The following is a 7827-nucleotide window of genomic DNA, read 5'->3' as shown; positions in this document are numbered from 1 at the left end:
AAGGAATCACACAGCTGGGCAACCTGATATCATTTACGGAGGCCCAGTAGGCCAAAACCACCAGACCTCTTACAGGATTTCATAATAATCTTATAGACACTCACCTTCTTGCCGGGCCAGATAAATTTATCTATGCCTCCTTGCAGAAGCTGCTTATACCTCTCCTCAAAAAAGGTGACAGGCAGTTCTAAAAAAATAAAGTAGGTGAGGTAACATTTTCTGCTTTATAAACACCACTCTGCCTTGCAAGGAGACATAAAGCCTCTGCCATTTTCAAAGGTCAATGTGGATGGTGTTAAGTGCACATGAATAGCCGACTACATATAACAGGCGGTGCTGTGGTGTAAGATACACTCCTAGGTATTTCAGTCCTTTCCCTGGCACCCATCTGAATGGGGTCAAAGTAGTCAGCTTGCTCTTCATCTCCCGCAAGAGCCCCATGCTCAGCAACTCCAATTGTATAGATGCAAAATTGGTCAAAAGGCCGGGAAAGATTACTCTATTTTCTGGCAAGAGAAGTGATGAATATTCTCTTCGTAAAATAATGTATTCGTTATATTTATTTATATATGATCATGCAGGACGAAGGAATAAACAAAGGGACGGATTGTCCCAAGTAAGCCAGAACATAGCACCAAGGGTGACATTTACACAACATTACACAACATTACCAATTACACAAAATGTGAGAAAATGCAGACAAAGCACGAGAAAATGACAATAAATGAACCAAATGCAACACCTGGAAATTGTCCCAAATTATTCTACTCCATTGGAGGTGGTGGTATGTAAATCGCTTAAAGACGTAATCCACCCTAAAGCGATGGTTTTAGTAAGTTCTACCAACAGATGCTGTACCCAGATCAATTACTTCCTGGGGTTTCTTGCACTGTGTGATGTACTTCTGGGGGGTCAAGATATGCTTTCTACCCAACCTCGCGCCAATCCACAAGGTGTCGACGCGCTTCAGCCCCTTCAATTCTGGGCCTCATCAGGACTACAAAGGGACAACATTGCCTTGACTGTGCCTGTAACTTGTGGTAGTCAAGGAGTACTCCGTCCGAATGAGCCTGCAAGAGTCGGTTGGCTAAGTGCCTCAAGCTGTCACACGTGGAGCTGCTGCCTGTTGTTTGAGTGGGACATTCTGTTGTTTAGGGCATCGGGATCACAGGGTCCTGGCAGGCAATTGGTTAGGTTCACATAAAAGTCAGATACCGTTCCTAGTATCTGCAGCACCTTGGGGATTGATTGTAGAGGGTCTGTCAGGGTCAGATGGATATCATCTGCAAATAAGTATATGAAATGTTGTTACCCAGTGTTGGAAATTGGGTTATGATTTGTGCTGCCAGCACAAGCAATAGTTCCTAAATTGCCCTCTGTGGTAACCAAAACACCCCATTGTAGCGCTTGACTACCACAGAGTACAGAGGTGTATCAGTCTAGGGCCTACTCAACAGAGGTAGTGTGGACTAGTAATCACCAATCACTGCCACAATAATAACACTCAATAAATGGTTGTCCAGTAAGTACATTTGCTCTAGAAAAAGGAGAATTACATTTATTATGCACAAACTACTAAATACCACGCAATAATTTAAAAATATACATTGGCCGATGAATCATACCATAGGTGACATTGAGTAATCACTTGTGACACCCTAGAAGGATCACCCAAACATATTAAGTGAGTTTCAACAGTCATTGTGTAATAATTATATTACTTTGGCATAAATCATTGTCATAATTGCGATAATGATGAATCAATAAACATGCACCCATCATGAAAACCCAATAAATCATTTGTCAGGAATCCTCTTTGTGTTTCTGCACTCTTTCATATATTTGACATTAACCTGTAGTGATCAGAACAACCTGCAGGGGGAAAAAAAATGAAGCAACATGATGCAGTGTAACCATGCAATCACCCACCAAAAAATAAAACAACATGAACAATGCGTTGCACATTTATAGGCCTTCCAGAGCTTCTAATATATTTCCATACAAATGGTTCCTAAAATGTAAACTACTCCATACTATAGAGCAAAAGTTCCAGCCTTGGGACAGCTTGTAAATGCCTTGAACAATGGGAAATGTGATTGTTAGACCTGACAGCCTTAGGGTGGTCATCCCCCAACATTTTTCCTGCATTCCTTACTTTTCTGACACTGTTGTTGCTGGTCTTAGTACTCTGGGCACTCTACCACTGTTAACCAGTGCTCCAGTACATTTGCTCTCCCCTTTAAACATGGTAACATTGGCTCATGCCCCATTGGCATACTTAATGTACCTATAAGTCCTTAGTAAAGTGCACTACATGTGCCAGGGCCTGTACATTAAATGCTACTATTGGGCTTGCAGCACTGATAGTGCCACCCACCTAAGTTTCCCCTTAACCATTTGTCAGGCCTGACATTGCAAGGCCTGTTTGGGCAGCTTTCACTGGCACTTTGACTTGGCATTTAATAGTACTTGCCAAGCCATAAACTCTCCTTTTTCTATAAATAGGTCACCCGTAAGGTAGGCCCTCGTTGTTATGTAGGTAAAAGGCAGGACATGTAAATATATAGTGTATATGTCCTGGTAGTGAAAAACTCATAAATTCGTGTACACTACTGTGAGGCCTGCTCCTTTCATAGACAAGCATTAGGACTGCCCTCATATCCTTTTTGAGTGGTCCAATTCTGATCTGAAAGGAGTAACCAGGCCAATTTTTGTATGGAAAGAATGGTAATAGAAAATCCTGTCTATTGATGAGGTTGGATTTTATATTACTATTCTAGAAATGCCACTTTTAGAAAGTGAGTATTTCTCTGCACTTAAAACCATCTGTGTCTTAAAGCCTGTCTCCAATCAATGTCTGGTCTGTGCTGGTTGACAGTTCCATTGTGCATTTCAGCCAGACAACCACAAACACAGGACACTCAGTCACACCTGCATTCATCTGCATACTGAATGGGTCTTCATGGGCCGGAAGGTTGAAGGGCCTGTTCTTACATTTCAAAATCCAGTGGCCTGCCCTCACACAAAGGACCAATAATCCCCCCACAGGGACCCTGGCAGACAGGACTGGACTGAGAGGGGAACTTGTGTACTTCAAAACCACTCTTTGAAGTCTTCCCCACTTCAACGTTATTTTTGGGTATATAAACTGCCTCTCTGACCCCACCAACTCAGACACTTTCTGGACCTGAACTCTGTCAGAAGATCTGCCTGACTTCCCAAAGGACTCACTGGACTGCTTAACTGCAAAAGACTTTTGCCCTTCTGTTGGCCTGCTGCCCTGCTGGCCTCTGACTGTGCTGGAAGGACTCTACCTTCCCCCAAAACTGCTCTCCAAGGCCTTGGATTGAACCTACCTCCTGTTTTGGGGTCTCAGGGACTACAAAGAACTCCACTGCTAGCTTTTCACTACTACACTGACTTCAGCAAATTTGGAACGACTTCAGCAGCACCAGCAACGTCAGCGACACCACAGCCTGCTCCTGCACTGTTGACCTCGCTGCATGCAACAACTGTGGCCTGCAGTGCAAGTCCGATGTTGCTGCGACTCCGCTAATATCACACATGGTCATTGCACACTGCAAATTCAACATATTATGTCCTGATGGACCAGAGACAGTGACCCCGCAGGGTCACTAAGGATCGACGCATCTCTGACAATGCCGCATCATTTCCCCCTGCATCTGGATAGGATCAACGCTTCACCGCCACCTGATTCACAGCGCGGAACTGATGCCTCTTTCCCCAGATACCTTAAGGGACTGACACCGCACCAACTACAGTGACGCCTATCTCCGGCTCCGTGAAGCACACTTGTTCTTCGTTTCCTCAATTTCACAAGGGTCTGTACCTTGTGGTTCCTGCAACTCCATGATCAGCACCAGTGGTGTCGGATTGTTGGAAACCACTCCGTTAGCGACAGTTGGAGCTATTGTGTCTTCTCAGTACTGTAGTTGGTTTGAACATCAAAGAACTCATAATTTGATTACTGTACATTGATTTTGCATCATTACATCAATAATTTAACTAGATAAATATCATATTTTTCTAAACCTGTGTGGTGTCTTTTTGTGGTGTTTTCACTGTGCGAGTATGTAAAGTTCTGCACAAATACTTTACACATTGCCTTCTAAGTTAAGCCTGACTGCTCAGTGCCAAGCTACACAGGGTGGACATAGGATAATTAGGATTTTATTGTGACTTACCCTGACTAGGATTATGATATCTACTTGAACAAGGGTACATAATCATGCCAACTAGAGACCCAATTTCTAACAGTGATGATTTTTGTGCCCCCCCAACTTAGGATGAGGACTCCGAAGATGGCCTCCAAAGCAGAAGCACACTGTGCTGAACAATTTGGTGTGAGTGTCATCATCCTAGGACTATCACAGGCCAAGATATGGGAAAATTATTTTTTTAATACAAGGTCCCACAAAGCATTGTGGGGTGAGTCTCTGTATAGGGGTGAATATTATAACAGCGGCAGTCCTCAAAAGCTGGTCCTCCCAGCTCCCTGTGTTACTTCTTCTTGGGTGCTTGAGCACAGAAAAGTCCAGGGCTTTTCCCAACTGATCCTCAAAGGGCTAAAGGGGCCAGACTCACTGGCTCTTGGGAAGGTCCACTGGTCCAAGGGTCAATTGGGCAGAGACCTGGGTCCTGAGTGAGTTTCAGGGGGTTCCTCCTTAAAGTTTTCCATGGCAGTCCCATAATCCAGCAGCGATGAGGGTCGAAAATCTGCAGGAAAAAGAGAGAGTCTTCCCCTTGTGCAAGAATTTATAAAGGGGAGAGGAAGGCTCCTGAAGACATGTACACATAGCCAATCCTGGGCTACCACATCACTTCTCCATCCCTGTCACAACCCTCCTGCACAGCATGTTGTGGCAATCCAAAATGGTATCATCCAGAAACCACTGGTCACATCAGCTCCTGCGGTCTCAACTCCACCCCTTTGTGACATCACTGCCAGGGACTTGCATAATAGAATTTCAAAGGGAGCCCCCTGGTGGGTTGGCTCCAGTGGTCTGAGCACTTCACTGTGTTCAGTGGCCTTGGGCAGGCCAATCCCTGGTGCAGTGACAGCTGGGTGATAGATACAGTTATTTGTTCCCCATGCCGTTCCACCTCAGGAGCTAGGAGAAGTAGTGCTAACTACCCCTTTTGTGTGGGGGTGGCCTTTAATACTGCTGGAGAAAATGTAATTACTAGGCACAGCAGGGGGACAAAAGACCTAAGTTGGACCAGGAAAATATGGAAACTCTGCATGACCCAGAAGATGTACAATTATAATTTTGTCAGTTAAAAAATGAGGGACAAATTTATAAATGTTTGGCACAAGGCAGCACACGAAGGGGTAGCTTCCTGCACCAAAAAAATCGTTGGAGGCTTCTTTCCTTCTTTCTATGTGTGCTGCAAAATGTAGCACACATAGAAAGAAGAAAAAAAGGAGAAAGGAAGATATTTCTCCTCATTGCACCTCCCCGGGGGAGGCGTAAGCTTTTGGGGCATGCTTAGGTTTACAGGTTCTCGTAAATCTGGGGATGCCTCAGAATCCATGGGTGTTGCATGGTAAAACCCACTGCAATACCATGGAACGCCTCCCTTGCCCAGAGAAAGGCAATGCAGCGACTTGCATTGCCTTTCCTCACTCCATATCTATAAGGCCATTCAAAGTCACACAAAGTTGCTGCGTCTCAGCAGCCTTATCCTAAAAGTTGGACACTGGCAGTAAACATGCACATTCTACTTACCATGTGATTTTCGTGGATAAGACAACGGTAATGAGGCTCACCCACAGTAAAAAGTCCAAAAACTGGGTGGTCAGAAAAGCTAAAAATCTGGGTGTACTGCTGGAGTAGAACCCAGTGCAACAGCCAGCTAAGGACATACCCCTTATTTCGGAGTGTCCTCTAATGATGGCTGCCAGTGGCTTAACAGCCAGTACAAACAACAAAGGTGAGCGCAGGCAGGCTGGTCTCGTCCCTCACAGAAGGGGGATTTCTCTGATCTCCTCCCATTAACTACGACCAGAGCTGTTGGTGTCTGGTAACTAGCACCCAGACAAGTCAATATGCAGGGGCCAAAACCCATTGCCTCTAGTACCTTAGTGAGGAAGGGTCAATAGACTCTGTTGAACACCTTTTCTGTATCCAGCAATAGTGTTAGCATTTGGATCCTGATAAGTAGCCTGTTCTATTAGGTGTAGCACCCTCCTAATATTGTCCATTGCCTGCCTGTGCAGCACATATCCAGATTGGTCAGGGTTGATTAAATATGGTAAGTGAGGTAGGAACGGATTGGCAAGAATCTTTGTAAAGATTTTAACATTGGTATTTCACTTGGCTTTGGGTCTAAATGTCCCAAGTCCTCTGCTAGTTTACTGTGCATCAGGATCAGCGTGATGTTCATTGTAGCCATCGAGGGACAGACAGCCAAGAGGATAAGAGAGAATTGAACAGAGTGACCACATATGGGATCAATGTAGGCTTGTAAAACGTGTTAAACCGATTTGTGAGATTATCTGGTCCTGTAAAGTCATCAGGATGTAAGTCTGAAATAGCTTTTGCAACCTCCACCTCTGAAATCTTTTTTTTTTTCAAACTGTTTTTATTGTTTTTTAACAAATAACAAAAACACATAATGTGTGTTGACAGTGTCATACAGAATGCAATGTCAAGTGACAGTGCAGGTACAGTCAATCAATACATCAGGTAAAATCAGCTACTCAGAAAATGAAATCAACTACATTTCCAGTGACGATATAAGGCCAATGAATATAAACGAAGGCCAAAAACAGAGCATTTCACTAAGGAGCAGTATTTCACAATTGGTGATCAGGAAGATAATAAAGGCCAATAGCCCTAGATGATATCAATCTACCACCTTGGACCCATCCCCAAAGGATGAGTCATGAAAAATATCCAACAACTGGCCGCAGAGCAGTATAGCTCTTGCCACCCTCTCATTTGTGTGTGATATTCTCTCATGGTGTTCCTCTGTCACCAACCACTCCAACAGGTCACAAACCCAGTATGTAAACAGTGGGATCCTCATACCCATCCAATCAATAACCACCTGCCTCTTTGCTAACAATAATGCCAACTCGTCTAGGCTATATCATCACTCCAAGAACCAAGCAGGGTCAAGGGAACATGAAGCCCTGTGACTAACTCAACATACTGCACCACCTGCCCCCAAAAAGCCTGAACTTATGACAGATGTAAGCAATTGACCCCCAACCACACCGCAATGCACACAGGTGGCCCCCCTAGTGGGGTCTATTTTATTGAGGCCTTGCAGGATGACATATGTACAATGTAGAAAAGAAAGTGCAAGAGTTTAAACCTTTTGTTACAGGATACAGTGAGGAAGAGGCTCAATGCACTTGCCCAGTCCAAGCCCAAGATGGGTGTACCCAAATCCCTCCCCCAGACCCCCTGCGCGGGAAATTGGCACAGTGGCATATGAGACCTAAGGACTCTGTAAAAAAGGTAATTAAGCAGCATCCCTCTCCCCATCCAATAGGACCATCCAGGACCACATAGGGCTGCGAGAAAATCCAACCAGAGGTCCTGTACCACACTTTCCAGTTTTGCATAATGTAAGACATGATTTGATCTTATCCCAAAAGTGTCTTGTACTTCCTGGAATGTGATAAATGTGTCTCCGGGGTAAATACCCCCTGTTTCCATACATCCCCCTCTCACTAATGCTCCATAGACATGATTGAGTCAATATTCCTAAAGAGCATAAAATCTCAAAATTTCAATGCCCTCCTGACGGGGGCTCTGTGAATGACTTGGAGTACCATTTTTTCCCATATAGCGG

This window comes from Pleurodeles waltl, chromosome 1_2, assembly GCF_031143425.1.
Source record: "Pleurodeles waltl isolate 20211129_DDA chromosome 1_2, aPleWal1.hap1.20221129, whole genome shotgun sequence".
NCBI lineage: Eukaryota > Metazoa > Chordata > Amphibia > Caudata > Salamandridae > Pleurodeles > Pleurodeles waltl.
Note: the sequence above shows the minus strand (reverse complement) of the source record.